This window comes from Erinaceus europaeus, chromosome 4 (assembly GCF_950295315.1).
Source record: "Erinaceus europaeus chromosome 4, mEriEur2.1, whole genome shotgun sequence".
NCBI classification, from domain to species: Eukaryota; Metazoa; Chordata; class Mammalia; order Eulipotyphla; family Erinaceidae; genus Erinaceus; species Erinaceus europaeus.
Window position 1 is genome coordinate 104464627 of NC_080165.1, and position 23064 is coordinate 104487690.

At 47.2% G+C, this 23064-nt stretch overlaps 1 protein-coding gene across 1 annotated transcript in view; it reads right to left on the bottom strand.

Annotated features, from left to right (window-relative positions):
- The window catches only part of TEAD4 (TEA domain transcription factor 4), a 61388-nt gene extending 47169 nt beyond the window's left edge, over positions 1-14219 (bottom strand). Inside the window, exon 1 of the mRNA XM_060190290.1 lies at positions 14071-14219. The gene's annotated coding sequence lies outside the window, so the exon portion shown is untranslated. The remainder of the gene's footprint in view (positions 1-14070) is intronic.
- Positions 14220-23064: the final 8845 nt, after the last annotated feature.

Sequence of the window (23064 nt, forward strand, 5' to 3'; positions counted from 1 at the left end):
ACCACCCTTCAAAGACAGCTGGAAGCCTCCTCCTCTGTGAAGTTGTCCCAGCCCCTCCCAATCAGTATGAACCCCCTCTAGACCAACCCACCCATGCTTGTCTGTACTCCTTCTTACCTCTTATAGGCCATTCATTGGCTTCTCCCCGACAGGAAAACAAACTCCCTAAAAAAAATTATTTATTGGGGGAGTCGGGCAGTAGCACAGCGGGTTAAGCACACGTGGCGCAAAGAGCAACAACCGGTTTAAGGATCGCGGTTCAAGCCCTGGCTCCCCACCTGCAGGGAAGTCACTTCACAGGCAGTGAAGCAGGTTTGCAGGTGCCTATCTTTCTCTCCCCTTCTATGTCTTCCCCTTCTCTCTCCATTTCTCTCCGTCCTATCCAACAACAACAACATCAATAATAACTACAACAATAAAACAAGGGCAACATAAAGGAATAAATAAATAAAAAGACTTAACTTTAACAAAAATTATTATTTATTGTGGTCCGGGAGGTGGTGCAGCTGATAAAGCATTGGATTCTCAAACATGAGGTCCCGAGTTCAATCCCCAGCAGCACATATACCACAGTGATGTCTGGTTCTCTCTCTCCTTTCTCATTAATAAATGAAATCTTTTACAAAATTATTTACTAATGAGAGTGAAGAATGAGAGCATCATTCTGCCAGAGATGGAACTTAGGACCTCATGCTTGAGACTCCAACACTTTATCTACTGTGTCACCCCTGGGCTGTGCAAACTCCCTGAGCACAGAAGCCACCCCACATCCACGCCACACTTCCTGCAGCACACAGGTGCTGGGACCCCAAGCTGCCAGAGCTCAGACACAGCGTCACCATTTCTCTCACACAGGCAGCATAACTGCTGCTTAAAGCCCACAGGCCGGGAGTGGCTTCCCCTCCTGTCTCCACATGAAGATTCATGGTTCTCGCTGGAGCAGATCTGAGCAGCCTGTGCTTCCCCCACACTGGCCAGCATACTTCCAAGTCCAGGCAGACCGGCCAGAAAGCCAGAGCACACCTGTCACAGGACTGGAACAGTTCTGTCATCGGGCAGAGCAGATTGTTTCTCACTTCCAGGAGGCAGGTATACTTTGCAGCATCTGAGCTAAAGACAACATAAGGAAGCAGAAGCTCTTGGTGCAGGTAGAACCTTCCAGCAGCAGCAGAGGGCCACTCTACCCCCGAGTTACCCCAAGCTCACCCCAGCCTCTCCCGCTTATCATGTGTCATGTGAAGAGTGAGCACTGCAAGGCATTACCATGTCTCCAGTCCTCAAGGGGAGCTAAGAGCCCTGGCGGGGAAACACACTGCTCAGTGTGGCAGGACAGAGATTCAAACCCAGGCAGGCTGGCTCTGTTTAGAGCTAATGCAGACATTTGCTGTGTGACCACCCAACACCTAACCAGTGGCTAATTCAAACTGAAATGCTCTGTTAAGTGTAAAGAATGCACAGCCTGAGAGGTGGTGCATAGAATAAAGTGTTGGACTCTCCAACATGAGGTCTTAAGTTCAATCTCCAGCATCACATGTGCGAGAGTGATGGTCTGCCTTTCTCTCTCTCTTTCATAAATACATAAATCTATAAATAATGCTGGAGTTCCAATACTTTGGGTTTTTTGTTGTTGTTTCATTGCCACCAAGGTTATTGCTGGGACAAATCTACCCTTCCAGTAGCTGTTTCTTCCAGTGTGAGTGAGTGTGTGTGTGTGTGTGTGTGTGTGTGTGTGTGTGTGTGTATGTTTCCTTTCTTGTTTTACTTGACACGTCAGAGAAAAAGTGAGAGAGGGAAGGGGGAGAGGGAGAGGGAGAGAGATACCTGCAGACCTGCTTTATAGCTCATGAAGCTTCCCCCTGCAGGTGGGGAGCCAGGGCTCAAACCTAGGTCCTGTGCATGCTAGTATGTCCACTTAACCAGATGCACCATATCTAGACCCTCAAGATACAATACGAAAAAGAAAGAAAAAGAAAGCTAATTATCTCATTAATTTTTCTTCTATTTGTTACATGCTTAAACAATAATATTTTTGAAAAATATGAAAAAGAAAGCTAATTATCTCATTAATTTTTCTTCTATTTGTTACATGCTTAAACAATAATATTTTAGGAACAGTAGCTTGGTGACTTATATTATTATTAAGGAGCTGGGAAGTGAGGCATCAGTTGAATGCATACCTCATTGAGTACAAGGACCCAGGTTCAAGCCCCTAGTACCCACCTGCCCCCCTCTCTCTCTCCCTCTACCTCTCCCTTTCCCTCTCTCTCTCTCTCTCTCTCTCTATATATATATATATATATTCTCTCTATATATATTATATATATATATCTCCTCTCCCTCTCTCTCTCTCTCTCTATATATATATATCCCCATCCCTCTCAATTTCTCTTTGCCCTGTCAAATTAAAAAAAAAAATTAAAGAATTTACATTTTAAAATTCATTTCACTAGTTTGTTTTTATTTTCTGCTTCTAAATTTACTTGTTAACATGGGAGAGAAGTGAACAGAGAAAAAGAGAACCAGAGCATCACTCTGGTACATGTGATGCCAGCGATGAGCCTCCTATTCAACAGGTCAACACTAGACACAACACCACCTGCTGGGGGAAGGAGGGGAGGGGAGAGGAGAGACAGAAGGGAGGAAGGGGGGAGGGAGGGGCAGGGAAGGGGGTTCACCAGGAGCAGTGGAGTCTTTAAGCCACTGAGCCCCAACAAGAACCCTGATGGCAAAAATATCTTACTGAGGAGGTGGTGCAGTACATAAAGCACTGGTCTGTCTCTCAAACATGAGGTCCTGAGTTTGATCCCTGGCATCTCATGTGCCAATGATACTCTGGTATTCCAAATCAATCTCTCTCTCTCTCCCTCTGTAGCTCATGAAATAAAACAAGTAAATCTTTTTTTTTTTTTAAAGTAATTCAGGGAGAAAATAAACATACAAACAAACAAGGGACAACCTATCCCCACCTCCATGCTCAGGCAGAGATGAGGAAAGCCAGACACCCCTCCCAACCACCCCCACCTCCATCCTCCCATCCCCCCCACCCCCCACCCCCGCCTCCCTGGCTGATGAATGCTCTCCTTCCCAGCCCAGTCCAGTCCAGTCCAGGAACAGCTCCTACAGAAACCCCAGGCTGTCCCAATAGAAAAGATATCTCTGGGCTCCCACTGGGACCCCATCTTCTCTATGTGATTAAGACTGAGGCTCTTGGGCATAGGGAGGAAGTCGAGGTCCAGGGGGCACTCAGCTCAATCTCCATCCCCGCAGAGACCCACTCAGAGCCTCAAGCCCCTAGGCAGGTCTGTACAGTGAAGACACCCCCAGGCAGCATGCAGATCTGCCAAAGCAATAAAGAGGGCCTTCTCCAGCAGAGGCTGCTTCCAACACAAGCCAGAGCTGAGCAGGACTCTGGTAAGTAATAACAATAATAACAACAACAATAAAATAAAATAATAAACAATAATAATAATAAAATAGAAAAAATTAAATAAAAGGGGCAGGGCAGATAGCATAGTGATTATGCAAAGAGACTCTCATGTCTGAGGCTCCAAAGTCCCAGGTTCAATCCCCGGCACCACCATAAACCAGAGCTGAACAGTGTTCTGGTAAAAAGCAATAATAATACATAAAATAAAATAAAATGCAGATAGAATGAAAGAGACCTCAGTACTGAAGATTCCTCCAATGTGATGGAGCCAGGCTTGAATTTGGATCACATGTCAAAGCAGCGCACTGTCCGAGCGAACTATCTCACCAGCCCCCACTTCTTTTATTTAAAGATGTATTTATTGGGGCAGGGAGTTGCGCACCTGGTTAATCACACACATTACAGTGTGCAAGGACCCAGGCCCAAGCCCCTGGTCCCCTCCTGTAAGGGGAGAAGCTTCACGAAGCAGGTGTCTCTCTGTCTCCCTCCCTCTCCATCTTTCCTTTCCTCTCAATTTATGGCTGTTTTTTATCCAATAAACAAATAATACAATTACAAAATTTAAAGAATATTCTTTAAAAAATAAAGCTTTTCTATAATGAGCATGAGTTGATTTGGTTGGTTGGTTGATTGATTGATTTTCGGTAGGAAAAAGAGAAATTAAAGAAGAGATAGGGAGATAGAAAGGAAGAGACACCTGCAGCATTGTTTCATTGCTCATAAAACTGCCCCCTCCTGCAGGTGGGGAGCAGGGTCTTGAACCCAGATCTCTGTGCATGGTAACACATGCACTCTACCAGGTGTACTGCCTGCCCCCCCAAGCATGTATTGATTTTTTTTTAATTGGGGGGGATTAATGGTTTACAGTTGACAGTAAAATATAATAGTTTGTACATGTGTAACTTTTCCCCAGTTTTCTTTCTTTCTTTTTTTTTTTCTTTTACCAGAGCACTGCTCAGCTCTGGTGTATGGTGGTACGGGGGACTGAACTGGGACTTTGGAGCCTCAGGCATGAAAGTTTGTTTACACAACCATTAGGCTATCTACCCCTGCCCCATTTCCCAGTTTTCCACATAACAATTCAACCCCCACTAGGTCCTCCTCAGCCATCATGCTGCAGGACCTGAACCCTCCCCCCAACCCCAGTCTTTTACTTTGGTGCAATACACCAACTCTAGTCCAACTTCTCCTTTGTTTTCCCTTCTGTTCTTGTTTTTCAACTTCTGTCCACGAGTGAGATCATCCCATATTCATCCTTCTGTTTCTGACTTATCTCACTTAACATGATTGCTTCAAGCTCCATCTGAGATGAGGTAAAGAAGATACATAGACTTTCAACAGCAATAGATTCACTTTGTTGTCATATTGACCAGACTGTATTCATTTCGGGGAATTGGGCAGTAGCGCAGTGGGTTAAGGGCATGTGGCACAAAGCGCAAGGACCGGCTTAAGGATCCCAGTTCGAGCCCCTGGCTCCCCACCTGCAGGGGAGTCGCTTCACAGGTGGTGAAGCAGGTTTGCAGGTGTCTTATCTTTCCCTCTCTCTGTCTTCCCCTCCTCTCTCCATTTCTCTCTGTCCTATCCAACAATGACGACATCAATAACTACAATAACTACAACAACAATAAAAAAAAAACAAGGGCAACAGATTGTATTCATTTCTCCAGGACCCAAGGAAACCACTGCATGCAGACAGTCATTACTGAACATTCTTCCACATGAGCTAGGTTATCTTTCCAAGACCTGGTAGAGTGAGCCTTTGCTGGTTACCTTCTCCGCTCAACTCTGCTCAGTGTCTCCAAAGACAGAGGATGTGGGCCTAGGGGCCAGGGTCTGGGGTCCTAGTGCAAATTCTCTCAGTCAGTGGCCACCAGTGGAAGATTCCAGGGCTATGTCACACTGGAGGTGATCAGAGGATAGCTCACCTTGATAGTGAGCTGTTTTTTGCCATGAGCCCTGCCAGGTACAAGCTCAATCCCCAGTAGAGGAAGATTTGGTGCTACGGTCTCTTTCTCTTTGTCTTTCTATCTGAAAATGCAGGCCTGGAGCATTGTGACCCCAATGACAAGCATAAAAGAAAAGAAAAGAAAAAAAAAGAGTGAGAGGAGACAGTATAATGGTTCCACAAAAGACTGGTGCCTGAGGCTTTGAAGTCTCAGGTTCCTCCTTACCACCATCAGCCAGAGCTAAGCAGTGAGTGCTCTGGTAAAACAAACAAACAAATGACAAAAGTCAGGCTTGTGCTCTGACAAGGGGTCCGGGAGGAGCTTGTTGGCCTACCATTTCCATACCCCAACCCTGCTGGCCCTGTGGAAGAAACAGGTCAGGACAGAACTCAAGGCTCTCTACCTGTACCTCCTCCTACTTGCTAGCACTCCTCCCAGACCCTAGAGAGGTTCTGAGGTCACTCCTGCAGCTTCTCACAGGATCCCAAAACCAGATCTCTAAGAACATGACAATCTCATGGCTCAGGAGGTAGTATATCAATGAGAGAGAGAGAGACTTACAAGCATAAGGTCCTGAGTTTGAAACCTGAAATCACATGTATCAGAGTGATGCTTTGCTTCTCCCTCTCCATAATAAATAGTGTATTTATTTTATTTTAAAATATTGTAATTGAGGGGCCAGGTGGTAGCTCACCTGGTTGAGCACACATGTTACAGTGCACAAGGACATGAGTTCAAGCCCCACCTGCAGGGGGAAAGCTTCACAAGTGGTGAAGCAGTGCTGTAAATGTCTCTTTGTCTCTCTCCCTCTCCATCATCCCCTTCCCTCTCGATTTCTGGCTATCTATCCAAATAAATAAATAAAGATAACTTAAAAAATTGTATTTGAATGAGACAGAGAGAGACTAGAGGACTACTCAGTTCAATCTGAGGGAGTGAACCTGGAACCTGAGGCTCAGATATGAAAGTCTTTTGCATTCGAGCCCCCAGTCCCCACCTGCAGGGGGAAAGCTTTGCAAGTGGTGAAGCAGGGCTGTAGGTGTCTCTCTGTCTCTCTCCCTCTCTATCACCCAATTCCCTCTCGATTCTGGCTGTCTCTATCCAATAAATAAATAAATATAATTAAAAAGGGGGGCCAGATGGTGGCATACCTGGTTAGGTGCACGCACTGTAGTGCACAATGACCTAGGTTCAAGCCCCTACCCCCCACCTGTAGGAGGAAAGCTTCACCAGTGGTGAAGCAAGGCTGCAGGTGTCTCTCTCTTTCCTTGTCCATCTCCCCTCCTATCTCAATTTCTCTGTCTCTCTCCAATAATAAAAATAAGTAAATAAAAATATTTTTAAAAAGATAATTAAGTGGTCCAGGAAGTGGTGCAGTGGATAAGGCATTGGACTCTCAAGCATGAGGTTCTAAATTCAATCCCCAGCAGCACATGTACCAGAGTGAAGTCTGGTTCTTTCTCTCTATCCTATCAGTTTTCATGAAACAATAAATAAAATCTTTTAAAAAAAAAGATAATTAAAAAAATTTTTTTAATTAAATGAAAGTCTTTTGGGTCAGTGAGATGGTGCAGTGGATAAAACATGAGGTCTTGAGTTCAATCCCCAGCAAACGTACCAGAGTGATGTCTGGTTCTTTCTCTCTCTCTCTCTCTCTCTCTCTCTCTTCCTATCTTTCTCATTAATAAATAAATAAAAATATTTTTTTAAAAAAGTCTTGCAGAGCCATTATGCTATCTCCCCTGTCCACAAATCATCTTTAAAAAGAAAGTGTCAGGCTAGGGAGACAGCATTTAATGGTGATGCAAAAAAACTTTCATGCCTGAGACTCCAAGGTGCCAGGTTCAATCCCTAGCACCACTATAAGTCAGATCTGGGTAGTGACCTGGTCTCTTTTTTCTCTGTGTATTTCTCTCTGTATCTCTCTCTCTCATTAAAACCATATATATATATATATGGTTAGAAAAAGATAGCACCTGAACTCAAGAAAGCTGGATCAGTTTTCTGGCTCTTGCTTCCAAGCACATGCCTGCAGCTCAGAGTCTGCCCTACACAGATAAAGGCCTGAGAGAGAAAAGCCTGCCTCCTAGAACATTCCACTACCTGCTTGGAGAAGGGAGTCTTCTCGCACAGGCTGTAGCTTAAAGACAGAAGGACCCCTTCATGTCATCTCTGTCTGCCCAGCTTCCCCCATTCCAGTATGTCCCCACCCAGAGCCAGGCACACGTCACCTCCCTACCAACTATTGCTTGAGGCTTACCACCAGGGTGGGGACCAGCCAAGACATCTCAGGGCCCTTAGGTAAGGGGCAGGCCTGACTTGACAGTGGAGGCTGGCACGCCAAAGGGCCTCGGCCAGGAGGGCAGCCACCTAAGGGCTCCCTGCAGCTGGGGTCCCCTAGACACCAGTTCCATGGGGAGAGCTTTTCCTGCTCCTTCCAGTATCCTCAACCCCTCCCTAGTGCCCTCTGCGATATCCCCAACTCCCTGCCGGATGTGCAGCCCAGCCCCCAGGAGGGTCACCCCTGCCTCTGCTCAGCTCTGCTCAGCTCCCATTTCCTGCCCCTGGTGACTCCTCTGAAGTCCATTGTTCCCTGAAGTTTGGGTCAGAGGAAGTGAGTCCCCACCCATGGAGGCCCGCCCACTCCTGCTGCCAGGGAGCCCATCTTCCAGCTTCCCCGTGAACCGCTGTCTGCCTGCCTGCCCGCCACTAGGGAGTTAGGCATGGGCTAAGGGGCTGTAGTCCTGCTGGAAACTCCCCCCACCATCCTGTGGCCACCAGCAGACCATGTTATACCGCAGCTGTGGCCTGGGAGGTGGCACAGGGGCTGGAGCGTCTGACTCTCCAGCTGGATCCCTCCTGTGCCAGAGTAATGCTCTGGTCCTCTCTCTCTCTCCCTCTCCCTCTCCCTCTCCCTCTCCCTCTCCATCTCCATCTCCCTCTCTCTCTTGTTTCTCTCTGTTTCATGGTGATAAATAAATCCTAGCATGGGAAAGATAGCATAATGGTTATGCAAACACTCTCATGCATCAAGCTCTGGAGCTCCAAGTTCAATCTCTAGCACCACCATAAACCAGAGCTGAGGAGGGCTCTGGCAAAACACACCCATACATACACACACACACACACACACACACACACACACCCCAAATAAATAAATAAATCTTAGTGGCCCAGAAGGTGGGACTCTCAGGCATGTATCACATGTGCCAGAGTGACACTATGGTTTTCTCTCCCTCTCTCATTAATAAACAAAATCTTTAAAAGGCAGGGGTAGATAACATAATGGTTAAGCAAAGACTCTCATGCCTGAGAATCTAACGTCCCAGGTTCAGTCCCCTGCACCATCATAAGCCAAGCAGTGCTCTGGTAAAAAATAAAATAAAATCTTAAAAATAAAATCTAAGGGCGGTAGCGTAGCAGGTTAGGTGCAAGGTGGCGCAAAGCGCAGAGACCAGCGGCAGGATCCTGGTTCAAGCCCCCAGCTCCCTACCTGCGGTGAAGCAGGTCTGCAGGTGTCTATCTTTCTTTCCCCCTCTCTGTCTTCCCCTCCTCTCTTGATTTCTCTCTGCCCTATCCAACAAAAATGACAGCAATAACAACAATAATAACAACAACAACGACAAACTACAAGGTCAACAAAAAGGGGAAAAATAATTAATTAAAAAAATAAAATTTAAGAAAGAATCTCTCCCAGTATCTAAGTGGAAAAATCAAAAAGCCATGGGCAGAATTGCCATATTAGAAGAATGAAATAGCTCAACTGGGTAGAGCGCTGCTTTGCCATGTGCACCACCCAGATTCAATCCCAGCCTCCAGTGCATTGGAGGAAGCTCAATGTGTAGTCCCTCTCTGCCTCTGTTTATAAATAAATACATATGTAAATAAATAAATACAATAGTGGCACTGGAACACAGACATCTGAAGGCTCCCAGCCAGGAAGTCTGCCCCCAGCTCCACCTGGGCCTCAATGGTTAAAGCCCCCATGGAGGAGGGGCTGGAGAGCAGCTGCTCAGCTCAGGTTTCAGAGCCTTGTCCCCACTCTGCCAGCAAAGGGTCAGATGGGGCAGATGAGCACAGGCCAGGCACAGCACCCAGCCCAGCCCATACTGCCCATGTCACCCTCTCCTCCCCCATAGCCAAGCTCAAAGGAGCCGAGGTGGTGAGCAGAGCCCTCCCAGCAGCTGGGCAACAAAAAACCCAGCGTGGAGAACACACGTCACTATGCATAAGGACCTGAGTTCAAGCCCCTGGTCCTCAGCTACAGGAAGGAAGCCTGACAAGCTGTGAAGCAGTGCTGCAGGTATCTGTCTATCTCCTCCTTCCCTCTCAGTTTCTCTGTCTCTGACCAAAAAGAAAGAAGATGGGAAAGAGAGAGAGAGAGAGAGAGAGAGAGAGAGAGGGAGAGGGAGAGGACTGTTCAGTGCTCACTGCTCTGCCATAAGGTGGTGCAAGGGCTGGAGTCACTGTCTCTGGGGCCTCAGACAAACAAGCTGGTGCTCTCCCAAGCCACTGCCCCCCAAACCCCACTCTTAGAATCCAAACTCTGTGCTGCCTGCCCGCTGGAAAGGAGTGCATCTTTGGCTCCTGGCTACCTAAATGCCACCACCAGAGAGGAGGTGGGGCCTGGGCAGCACGATGAGTGGGGTACAGAGCAACAGGAGACTCAGTTTCAGTTCGGCCATGCCAACAGCTCACTGTCCCTCTGGGGCCTCAGTTTCCCCACTGTTAACATGAGGGCATCTGGCACTCCATGAGAGTGTCCATTACAGTGCAGCAAGCCTGGTTTGGGGACTCAGCAGGAGTGCACAGGCCTGGCACGCATGAGGCCTGGATTCCATCCCCAGCAACACACAAGCCGTGGAGCCCTGGTCTGTGTCCTGTGAGTGTCATAAACATAACTACACCAGGGCAGCTGGTGGCACACTCGGCTGAGTGAGCGGATCTGGGTTCAAGCCCATGCTCCACAACTGCCGGGAGAAGGCATCTTGAGCAGTGAATCAGGTCTGCAGGTGTCTGTCTCTATCTTCCCCTCCCCTCTCAATTAGCCACTATTTTAACTCAAGGGGAAGGGAGGGCAGGGAAGGGAACAGCCACCAGGAACAATGGATTCATAATATAGGCACCAAGCCCCAGCAATAACCCTAGTGACAATTAAAAAATAATAATAATGGGAGTCGGGCGATAGTGCAGCAGGTTAAGCGTAGGTGGCACGAAGCACAAGGACCAGCAGAAGGATCCCGGTTCCAGCCCCTGGCTCCCCACCTGCAGGGGAGTCACTTCACAAGCAGTGAAGTAGGTGTGCAGGTGTCTATCTTTCTCTCCCCTCTTTGTATTCCCCTCCTCTCTCCATTTCTCTCTGTCCTATCCAGCAATGACATCAATAACAACAACAATAAAACAACAAGGGCAACAAAAGGTAATAAATAAATATAAAATAATAATAATAATAAAGACAGTATTGAACAAAAAAAAAAAGACAGTATTGAGCCCGGGTGGTGGTACAGTGGCTAGTCTCAGACTTGAAAGTATGAGGCCCAGAGTTCTATTCCCTTGTACCAGAGTGATGCTCAGGCTCTTTCTCTCTCTTCTTAATAAAGAATTTAAAAAAAAAAAAAAAGTAAAATAGGGCTGAAAGACAGCATAATGGTTCTGAAAATGACTTTCCTGCCCTGAGACTCCAAAGTCCCAGGTTCAGTCCCCCAATACAACCTGGTGGAGAAAAAAAAAAAAAAGCTGGGGGGCGGGGAGGAAGAAGGAAAGGGAAGGCAAAGAAAACAGGAAAAGGAGGGCAGGGAGATAGCATAATGTTTATGGAAGCAGAGTCTCAGGCCTGAGGCTCCAAAGTCCCAGAATCACCATAAACCAGACCTGAACAGTGCTCTGGTAAAGCAAACAAATAAACAGGGGGGAAAAAGAACACAGTAGAGACCCAGTGCTGACTGGTGGCAAAGCCCCACCTCCAGCTGGTCCCCTGAGACACAAGTTTGAGCATAAAGCAGTGTTCCACACATCAGTGCTGGGGCAAAAGCCACAGGAAAGAGTCCAGGTCTGCCCCACACTGCACTGAATTCTCACACCAAGTTTCCTGGATGAATACACACACACACCTACCTCATTAGGAAACTAAGCCCAAGAGCATTAAAAATACTAAGCATTGGCTGTTAGAACTAGTACAGGGGGCAGGGGAGATAGCATAATGGTTCTGTAAGACTTTATGCCTGAGGCTCTAAGGTCCCGGGTTCAATCCCCAGCACCAATATAAGCCAGAGTTGAGCAGTGCTCTGATTTCTCTAAGTGTACCTCTCTTTCACTGAGATAAATATATTTAAAAATCTTGTACCACAAGATGCCTCACTCCAAACCTACACTGTTTCCACTCCATGAATGCCCTTGGTGGCGGGAGGCAGTCAACAACGTGAGCATATTTCTGTGGTAGAGTGCGCACCCCGTATGTGTAAAGTCCTGTGTTTGTCCCCTTGCACCACACAAAAGCAAAAGAAAATACAATAATCAGAATGTCATAAATGGGGCCAGAGAGACAGCTCACTTGGATAGTGCGCTGCTTTGCCATGTACACCACGCACACTTGAGCCAGGCCCCCACCACACAGGAGGAAGTTTCAGTGCTGTAGTATCACTTTGCTTCTATCTGAAAAAGTCTGATGTTCTTGTAGCGACCCCCCAAAAAAAAATCCATAAATGTCATAAATGTGCTGGCTGTTTTTTTCACATTACATGTGCTGCACATGAGAGAGAGAGAGAGAGATGAGAGAGAGAGGAAGTGAGTTAAGCTTTCCTGTCTCTTATCACCCTGGTTGCCAACCCCATAGCACACCTGGTTTGAGCAGTGGAAAGGGACTTCCACCAGAACGTGCACATTCTCAGGGTGGATGGAGGAGCAGGGACAAGAGTCCCTACTCCTCACAGACAAGTCCCTTGCCCCTCCTTTCAGAAAGTTCCAAACACTAAGCTCACATCACCATCTCCTTGTGGAGCTCTGGTGCCAGGTCTTCATGTGCCCTCAATCACCAGTCAGTGGAGACCCCACAGGGAGGGAGAGCTAGGTCACCAGGTAGGACCCTTGAACTGCCATGTCTGGACCTAGGTTCCAACCCTGGCACCACACTGAGGTGCCATGGCAACAGAGGAAGCTCTGGTGTTGTGGTGTCTCTCTTAATGAAAAACACAGTGGTCTGGGAGGTGGCGCAGTAGCTAAAGAACTAGACTCTCAAGCATGAGGTCCTGAGTTCAATCCCTGGCAGTACATGTACCAGAGTGATGTCTGGCTCTTTCTTTTTTTTTTTTTCTTTAAAGATTTTTGATTATTTATTTATTTATTTCCTTTTGTTTCCCTTGTTGTTTTATTATTGTAGTTATTGTTGTTGTCGGATAGGAGAGAGAGAAATGGAGAGGAGGGGAAGACAGAGAGGGAGAAAGGCAGACACCTACAGACCTGCTTCACCGCTTGTGAAGCTACTCCCCTGCAGGTGGGGGGGAGGGCTCAAACCGGGATCCGCCCGCTGTCTGGCTCTTTCTCTCTCTCCTCCTATCTTTCTCATTAATAAAGTAAATAAAATCTTTTTTAAAAAAGAAGAAAGAAGGGTGTCGGGCGGTAGCGCAGCGGGTTAAGTGCACATGGCCCAAAGCGCAAGGACAGGTAAGAATCCCAGTTCGAGCCCCCGGCTCCCCACCTACAGGGGAGAGTCCCTTCACAGGCCGTGAAGCAAGTTTGCAGATGTCTGTCTTTCTCTCCCCCGCCCACCGTTTTCCTTTCCTCTCTCCATTTCTCTCTGTCCTATCTAACAATGACAACAACAACAATAATAACTAAAAAAATAAAAATAAAAAAACAATAAAAACCAACAAGGGTAAGTCTAGCAGTAGCACAGCGGGTTAAGCGCACATAGCGCAAAGTGCAAGGACCGGCATATGACTCCCGATTCAAGCCCCCCGGCTCCCCACCTGCAGGGGAGTCCCTTCATAGGTGGTAAAGCAGGTCTGCAGGTGTCTGTCTTTCTCTCCCCCTCTATGTCTTCCCCTCCTCTCTCCATTTCTCCCTGTCCTATCTAACAATGACAACATCAATAAAAAACAAGGGCAACAAAAGGGTAAATAAATAAATAAAAATATTTTTTTTTAAAAAAGAAAAGAAAAACACAGCCCGGAGCCTGGAATTGTGTGTGAGCCTAGATTCAGGCAAAAAAAAAAAATAATAAATACAATAAAGTGTTCAAGATTTAAAATGGTGTTCTCTTTGGGGGTGGAGGTCCTCACCCCCACAAACACCCCCAACTCTCAATAGCCGCTGAAGATCTCTACCCATTTCCTGCACTGCTTCAGGCAGCAGGGTCCATGCTCTCAAAGGCAGCTGCATCAGGGTTGGGTATGGACAGCTGCGGGTCTTGGGCCCAGGCTCCAGGGCCGCCCTCCACCCCCATCCCCCAGCCTGCTGGAAGCACAGGAGCTCCACATGCTTCCTAACCACACTCTTGCCGGATGGGGACAAGTCCCCTCCAACAAGTCTCCCTATCACCTCATCTAACCCAAAGCCGCAGATCCGGCTGCAGTGACAGGCACCCAGGCGCAGGCGAGGAGGTCCCGAGCCACCTGGGGAAGCTCTGGGCTGAGGACTTCAACTTCCCATCGTGGGGTGCATGTGCCTCACAGAGGCATCCCCCACCCCCAAGAGTCTTACGCCGCACCCCTGCTCCCGGTAGTAGGGTACACAAGGAGGTGCTGGCCCTTGGTCACCCAGCCCAGCGCTCTACGCCGCCTCCCAGTGGGGGATCCCCCCAGTGCTGCGGGGTCCCTGCAGACCCAGGCCACAGACTCAGGGCCCCGGGCGGGGCTGCCGGGAAGCCAGGTCCCTATTCCTGGCAGGTGAGTCAACGCCGGAGGAAGGGAGCCGCGGGGGGCGGGCGGGCCGGAGGAGGGGTTGCGGCGGGAGCATGGGGCTGCGGAGAGCAGAGGGCGCGGCCAGGAGCACCGACTCCAAGCCACGGGTTCGCAGGGCCACAGCGGGGTATTCCGGACAGCGGAGCACTGGCCTCGGAGGGCGTGAGGGGAGGAGGGCGCGAGGTAAGCGCCAAGCTCGGGACGTGTTTCGGGACATGGACTCCACGAGCACTGAAGCTGGGGACACCGGGAGCACGGCGCTGGGGAGCACTAGGAGCACGAACCGGCTCGAGGAGTAGAACTGGGAGCGCGAGGTGGGGCACGAGGGGCGCGGGGAGCACGCACAGCCCGGGGACTAGGAGGCGCGGGGAGGACAGGGGCGCAGAGAGCACCAGCGCAGGGAGTCCGGAGTGCCAGGACCACGAGCTGGGAGCCTGGGGCGCCTGGAGCGCTGAGAGCCCGGCAGGCAGCTCCCGGTCTTGGGGAGCCCGAAGTGGGGGGGGGCGCTCACCTGGGACGCAGCAGCGTGGCGACCCGGCCGGAGGGAATGCGCGGTAGGCTGGGCGGGCGTGCAGCTGAGCGCGGGGGCGGGGCGGGGCGGGGCCTGCGGGCGGGGCTGACTCCCCCCCGCCCTTTGATTCGCTCCGCTCTTTCCAGTGGTCCTCCCCACTCCCAGGAGCGCGGGTCATGCGGGCGGGAAGCGGGACCCCAGCTCCAGGAGAGAAGGGGAAGGGCGACCCCCCGACAAGTAAAATAAAATAAGGAGGGCTGAGGGGGCAGGCGTCCTGGAAAGAGGTGCAGAGGGTCAGTTGTGGGGACAGAGTCCTGAGCGTGACCCTTGACTTCGAATCCCAGAATGATGGTCTAGGGTCCCCCACCCTCTCTAAGTAAATCTCTGAAGGAAGGAAGGACTGACGGACAAGGAGGGAGGTGACAACAGTGGATAAAGTGTTTGACTCACAAACTTGAGTCTGATCGCTCTGTAATTCTCCCTCTCTCCCTCTCCCTCCTCCTCCACCTCCTCCTCCCCTTGTCCTCCTCCTCTCCCTCTCTCTCATTATAATAAAATGAATGGGATGCCGGGGCGGTAGCGCATCCCGTTAAGAGCAAAGACCCGCTCAAGCATCCCGGTTGGAGCCCCCAGCTCCCCACCTGCACCTGCAGGGGGGTCCCTAACCAGCGGTGAAGCAGGTCTGCAGGTGTCTTTCTCTTCCCCATTCCATCTCCTCACCCCTCTCAATGTCTCTCTTTTCTATTCAGTAAAACGAAAAAAAAAAAAAAAGCCAACAGGAGCAGTGGATTCTTAGTGCAGGCACAGAGCCCCAGCGATAACCGTGGAGGCAAATATAGTAATAATAATAATAATAGTTATTATTATTATTAATAGGGCTGGGAATGGTTCTATAAAAGACTGCCATGCCTGAGGCTCCCAAGTCCTAGGATCAATCCCCAGTACCACCATCAGCCAGAGTTGAATAAGGCTCTAGTAATAAATAAATAAAATGAATAAAATATTAGGAGAAGAAGAAGAGAATAACACATCAAAAGTGGGTGTTGTGGTCCGGGAGGTGGCGCAGTGGTAAAGTTTTGGACTCTCAAGCATGAGGTCCCAAGTTTGATCCCCAGCAGCACATGTGCCAGAGTGATGTCTGGTTCTTTCTCCTCCTATCTCATTAATAAATAAATAAAATATAAAAAAAAAAGAAAAAAAGTGGGTGTTACCAACATGTCCAATGAGCTCAGGCCAGCTGGGGGTAGGGGCACTGAACAGAAGATTTAGATCTGGGCTCTGTCACAGCTCTGCTGGGGTGGGGACTGGAGGCCCCTGGGAGGCTGGAGCCTCAGGGCTGGACTTCTGTTGAGAGACTGTCACTTAACCTTTGTGTCCCAGATATCCAGTCCACTCTTAATCTCTCCTCCCAACAGAAACTTCCTTGGAGGTGAAGAAACACCTACTTGAGTTTATCTTGCACCCAGTGGTAAATGTTAAATGAGAAGAAGCCATCACCACCAAGAATATTAAGCAGAAAATGCTGGTGACTATGGATAAACCCTCAGGCACAAGGCCCAGCAGAGTAACACTCTGTTCCCTCACACACCATTAATTAATAATTATTCTTATTGGGACCGGGTGGTGGCACACCTGGCTGAGCACACATGTTACAATGCACAAGGAGCCAGGTTCGAGCCCCAGTCCCCACTTACAAGGGAAAAGCTTTCTGAGAGGTGAAGCAGTGTTGCAGGTATCTCTCTCTCCCTCTCTATCGCCCCTTTCCCTCTCGATCTCTGGCTGTCTCTATCCAATAAATAAATGAAAATAATAAAAAATTTAAATAAATAAGTTCTTATTAAGAAAAAAGAAAGAAAGTAAAATGCTGTAGATGCCAAAGATATCTCCAAGAGAGCTGCTCTAAAAGCATTTAGGCAATCACTGGACCAGGCCCGGGCTCACTGGGACAGACCGCAGGAAGCAGCTCTCCTTGTGCATGTGTAAGTTCTGGCCGGTGAGTGGAAGTGTGAGTCACACCAAGGCTGGGTCACACCAGTTACCTGAGAAGGCTACATGCAGAGCACGGCACGGGCACCAAGTAGGGACTATATGACTTTGAAAAATTGACACCAGGGCATCATTGGGGCTTAGTGTCTGCTTAATTCCAGCTCCCAGAAGACACTTTACTACTTATTTATTCTTCCAGATAGAAGGTTAGAGAGAAAGATCAAAGATTCCCCCTTGTCTGGTGCTCCCATGGGATGACTCAAACCTCTGTCTTCGCATATGCTAAGTTGTGTGTTCTACCAAGTGAGTTATCTACCAGCTCCCTCAATGTTATGACAGAATTTTTTAGGTTTCTTTATTAAGGCTAGGGAGACAGCATAATAGTGAAGCACAAGACTGTCATGCCTAAGACTCTGATGTCCCCAGTTCCACCCCAGCTCCATCATAAGTCATCAGAGTTGAACAGTGTTCTTTAAATGTGTGTGTGTGTGTGTGTGTGTGTGTGTGTGTGTGTGTGTGTGTGTGTGTTGTGTTGGATAGAGACAAAGAAATTGAGAAAGAAGAAGAAAATGGAGAGGCAAAAAAAAAAAAAGAAAATGGAGAGGCACCTGCAAAGCTTCCCCCCTTCAAGTGGAGACTGGTGGCTTGAACCTAGATCTTTACTGAGTGTGACGTGCACTCTACCAGATGCCTAGCCCCCAGCAGTGTTCTGAATTTTTAAAATCTAGTTAGGTTTATTAATTTATTAAAAATAGAGGGGGTGGACAGTGGTGCACCCAGTTAAGCGTACATATCAGCATATCCAAACACATGGGTTTGAGCCCCCGCTCCCCACTTGCAGGGGGAATGATTCATGAGCAGTGATGCAGATCTGCAGGTTTCTTTTTTTTTAAGATTTAATTTAATTTATTTATTAATGAGAAAGGTAGGGGCAGAGGGTAAGTAGCATAATGGTTATGCAAACAGACTCTCATGCCTGAGGCTCCAAAGTCCCAGGTTCAAGCCCCCACACTACCATAAGCCATAGCAGAACAGTGTTATGGTAAAATAAAAATAAATAAATAAATAAATAAATAAAAAGGTAGGAGGGGAGAGATAAAAAACCAGACATCACTCTGGTACATGTGCTGTTGGGGATTGAACTAAAAATATCATGCTTGAGAATCCAATGCTTTATCCACTGCACCACCTCCCGGACCACCAGATCTGCAGGTTTCTATCTTTCTCTCCTCCTCTCTGTCTCCCCTCTCAATTTCTCTCTGTCCTGTCAAATAAAACTAGAAAGAAAAAAAAGAAAAAGGAAAAAAATGGAGAAGGGGAGCAGGCACCAAGCACCAGCAATAACCCTGGTGGTAAAAAGAGAGAGAGAGAGAGAATGAGAACTCCAGTCTGGCATATGCAGTGCTGGATTTGAACTCAGGACCTCATACCGTTAAGTCCAGTGTTCTAAACAATGTTCTAGTCACATCCCAGGTCAGGGAATAGTCATGTGTGGATTGTGTTGTCACTGAGTCTCAAGCTAAGCACAGGGGCAGGTCTCTGCTCTCAAGAAGTTCACAGTCATGACAGAAGAGACAGAATAATGGTTCTGCAAAAAGCCTTTATACTTGAGGCTCTGAAGTCCTAGGTTCAGTCCCCAGCACCACCACCAGCCACAGCTGATTAGTGCTCTGGTTAAAAAGAGAAAAAGGATGAGATCAACATCCAAACACTACCTAAGGAATTAGTCACAGGAGTGAGGAAAGAGTTTGAAAGAATTGTCATCAGAAATGCAGAAACAATAAATGAGTCTCTGAAAGAAAGCACTATCTCTGGGCGGTGGCACAGCGGATTGAGTGCACGTGGCGTGAAGCACAAGGACTGGCATAAGAATCCCAGTTCGAGCCCCCGGGTCCCCACCTGCAGGGGAGTCACTTCACAGGTGGTGAAGCAGGTCTGTAGGTGTTTATCTTTCTCTCCCCCTCTCTGTCTTCCCCTCCTCTCTCCATTTCTCTCTGTCCTGTCTAACAATGATGACAACAATAATAACTATGACAACAACAAAGGCAACAAAAGGGAAAATGAATAAAATAAAAAGAAAATTTTAAAAAAAGAAAGCATTGGGAGTCGGGCTGTAGCGCAGCGGGTTAAGCGCAGGTGGCACAAAGCACAAGGACCGGCATAAGGATCCCGGTTCGAGCCCCGGCTCCCCACTTGCAGGAGAGTCGCTTCACAGGCGGTGAAGCAGGTCTGCAGGCGTCTATCTTTCTCTCCTCCTCTCTGTCTTCCCCTCCTCTCTCCATTTCTCTCTGTCCTATCCAACAACGACAACAACAATAATAACTACAACAATAAAACAACAAGGGCAACAAAAGGGAATAAATAAAATAAATATTTAAAAAAAAAAAGAAAGCATTATCTCGAGGTAATTAGAGAGCTGAAAGATGAAATAGCTAAGAGCACAACTAGCTGAACAAGCTAATACAGTATCAGAACAGGGTAACAAAAGAGCCGAGCTACAGAAAACAACAGAAGGGAGAGAGAATAGAACAAATGAGGCAGAAAAGAGAATTAGCAAGATTGAGGATGAGTTAGAGAAAACTAAGAAAGAAGTAAGAGATTTCAAGGATAAAGAAAGGATCCTGAAAGGCTGCAAGAGAAAAACTAAGAGGAAAACCCATAAGATTAGCAGCAGACTTCTCCACACAAACACTACAGGCCAGAAAAGAATGGAAAGATATCTATCAAGTGCTCAATGAGAAAGGCTTTCAACCAAGACTACTTATCCTGCTAGACTGTCATTCAGACTAGATGGAGGCATAAGAACCTTCTCAGACAAGCAACAGTTAAAAGAATCAACTATCACCAAGCCTGCCCTGAAAGAAGTTATGAAAGATCTCCTGTAAATAATCAGATCAATATAAACATGCCATATATCAGGACACTTTAAAAATCTACAATAATGGCATTAAAATATCTTAAATCTATAATATCAATAAATATCAATGGCCTGAAACACATTTTAAAAGGCACAGAGTAGGAAGATGGATTAGAAAATACAACCCAGGAGTCAGGTGGTAGCGCAGTGGGTTAAGCGCATGTGGCGAAGTACAAGGACCAGCATAAGGATCCCGGTTCGAGCCCCCGGCTCCCCACCTGCACAGAAGTCGCTTCACAGGTGGTGAAGCAGGTCTGCAGGTGTCTATCTTTCTCTCCCCCTCTCTGTCTTCCCTTTCTTCTCTCCATTTCTCTCTGTCCTATCTAACAGCGACGACATCAATTACAACAACAATAATAATTACAACAACAATAAAAAGGGCAACAAAAGGGAAAATAAATATATTTTTTTAATTTTTTATTTAAGAAAGGATTAGTGAACAAAAGCATAAGGTAGGAGGGGTACAACTCCACACAATTCCCAACACCCAATCCCTATAACCCACCCCCTCCCCTGATAGCTTTCCCATTCTCTATCCCTCTGGGAGCATGGACCCAGGGTCGTTGAGGGATGCAGAAGGTAGAAGGTCTGGCTTCTGTAATTGCTTCCCCGCTGAACATGGACGTTGACTGGTCGGTCCATACCCCCAGTCTGCCTCTCTCTTTCCCTAGTAGGGTGTGACTCTGGGGAAGCTGAGCTCCAGGACACATTGGTGGAGTCTTCAATCCAGGGAAGCCTAGCCAGCATCCTGGTGGCATCTGGAACCTGGTGATTGAAAACAGAGTTAACATATGAAGCCAAACAATTTGTTGAGCAATCATGGATCCCAAGCTTGGAATAGTGGAGAGGAAGTGTTAGGGAGGTACTCACTGCAAACTCTAGTGTAGTCCTGCTTTCAGGTATATATTTTGCAGTAGTTTATGGATACGTGTGCACATAAGCTCTCTCTCACAGAAACTGGTGTATATCTAGGTTATGGGACTTTGTTGGAAAGTGAGCTACCTGAGATGAAATTAGAGTGTACTATTAAAGGAAAGGTCTCACCTGAGTAATGAAGCTGAAGGGTTGTCATTCCACACGTGAAGTCTCTGGATACATTCTGAGGTGAAGCATGTTGAGGTAGCAATCGTTGCCTTGGTTAGGTTGTGATCGGCAGATGCAATGTTATTTGGTTTGGATTGGGAGATGCATACGGGAAAGTGGGCCCTATCCAAGGGTTCCAGGACTGGGGGAAGTAGGGGCTCTATAGTGAAGATGTGAGGTTCCTGCTGTCTTAGGGTTCAAAAAGACACTCAATAGTTAATATTATCATCACATTATTTGTTAATTGGGTTAACTTTGAAAAGTCCCTTTGTTATGGTTTGCGGGAAAATAAATATTTTTAAAAATATATATATATATATTAAAAAAAGAAAACCCAACCATATGTTCTCTTCAGGAATCCCACCTAACTCAAAAACACAGACTCAAACTGAAAGGATGGAAAAGTGCCATACAAGCCCATGGACCACAAAAAAAAAGGGGGGGCAGGAAGAGATATGCTTATATCTGACACTACAGACCCTAAAGAAATAAAAAAATTTTTAAAGATTTTATTTATTCATGAAGATAGAAGGAGAGAGAGAGAAAGAACCAGACATCACTCTGGTACATGTGCTGCCAGGGATTGAACTCAGGACCTCATGCTTGAGAATCTAACGCTTTATCCACTGCGCCACCTCCCAGACCACAAGAAATAAAATTTGAAAAGATAGGGATGGGCATTACTTAGTGCTCAGAGGATCAATCAAGAGGTCTTAACGATTATTAACATCTATGCACCCAATGAAAAGCCATCTAAATACATCAAGCATTTACTGAAAGAGCTACAGCAATATATTAACAGAAACACAGTAATAGTATGAGACTTAAACACCCCACTCTCTCAACTTGACAGATCATCCAGGCAGAAAATCAATAAAGAAACAAGGCAGCTAAGTGAAAAGATAGATAAACTAGAACTATTGGACATTTTCAGAGTAAAAATAGTGATTTCACTGTTTTCAGCCCATCTTTGATGGAGCTTAAAGAAATCACATTAAGTGAAACACAAGACCAGAAGATAAAACACTAAGCAGAGCTTGGACTGGAGTTGGTGTATTGCACCAAAGTAAAAGACTCTGGGGTGGGTTGGTGGGTGGGGAAGGAGAGTTTAGGTCCTGGAACAGGATGGCAGAGGACCTAGAGGGGGTTGTATTGTTGTGTAGAAAACTGATAAATGTTATGCATGTACAAGCTATTGTATTTACTATCAACTGTAAAACATTAATCCCTCAATAAAGATATCAAAAAAATGAAGAAAGAGAGAGAGAAAGAGATTCACAACCATGGTGAGCAAGGTGGCAGTCACCGGGCCCTGTGGGAATTTGAAGGAAGCAGCAGTGAAATCAAGTCATTCTTACTCTTGTTCTAGAAGGGTAGATGAGAGCCCAACAGAGAGGCATGGCTACCCTCCTCCAAGCAGGGCAGAGAAAGGGAGAGGAATGAAGCCCAGAGTGCCAGGCAGTGCCTATTGAGCCATGCTGAAGAGTATGCCTTCAAAGCTCTGTGTGGTGGGAGAAGGGGCAGCAGGGAGCTGGGAGACAGCACAATAATGACACAAAAGATTCTCATGCCTGAGGTTCAGAGACCCCAGGTTCAATCCCCAGCATTAGCTTAGCAATGCTCTGGTCAAAAAATAATAAGGGACTGGGTGGTAGTACACCCCATTGAGCCCACATGTTACCATGCACAAGGACCTAGGTTTGAGCCCCCACTCCCCATCTGCAGGGGTCATTTCACATGCAGTGAAATGGGTCTGCCAGTGTCTTTCTTTTTCCCTCTGCCTCCCCTTCCTCTCTCAATTTCTCTGTTTTATCCAATAAAATAGCATGAAAAAAAAAGACCCCCAGGAGCCGTGGATTCATAGTGCTGGCCCCAAACCCCAGCAATAACTTTGGTGGCAATTAAAACAATAATAATAATATAAACAAGAGACCCTGAAGGCACAGATGTGACTTAACAGAGGTGTCTCCATCAACAAAAAACTGCCACAGTGTGGGCCTGGCCTGGAGACCAGGGAACCCTAAGCTCAGACATAGACCCCAAGGCTGAGTAGGGAGGGAAAGGTCTGGAATTTTGCCCAGAGGACAACAGGAACTGGGATGGAAATAGCTCACTCCTGGATTGTTGCTGCTTAGCCATGTGTCTTAGGTTTGAACCCAGCCCCCAACATATTGAAGAAAACTCCAGTGCTGTGATGTCTCTCTCTTTTTTGGTAATCTTTTATTATCACTATTTATTTATTGGACAGAGAAAGCCAGAATGGAGAGGGAAGGGGGTGGTTGAGAAGGAGAGAGACA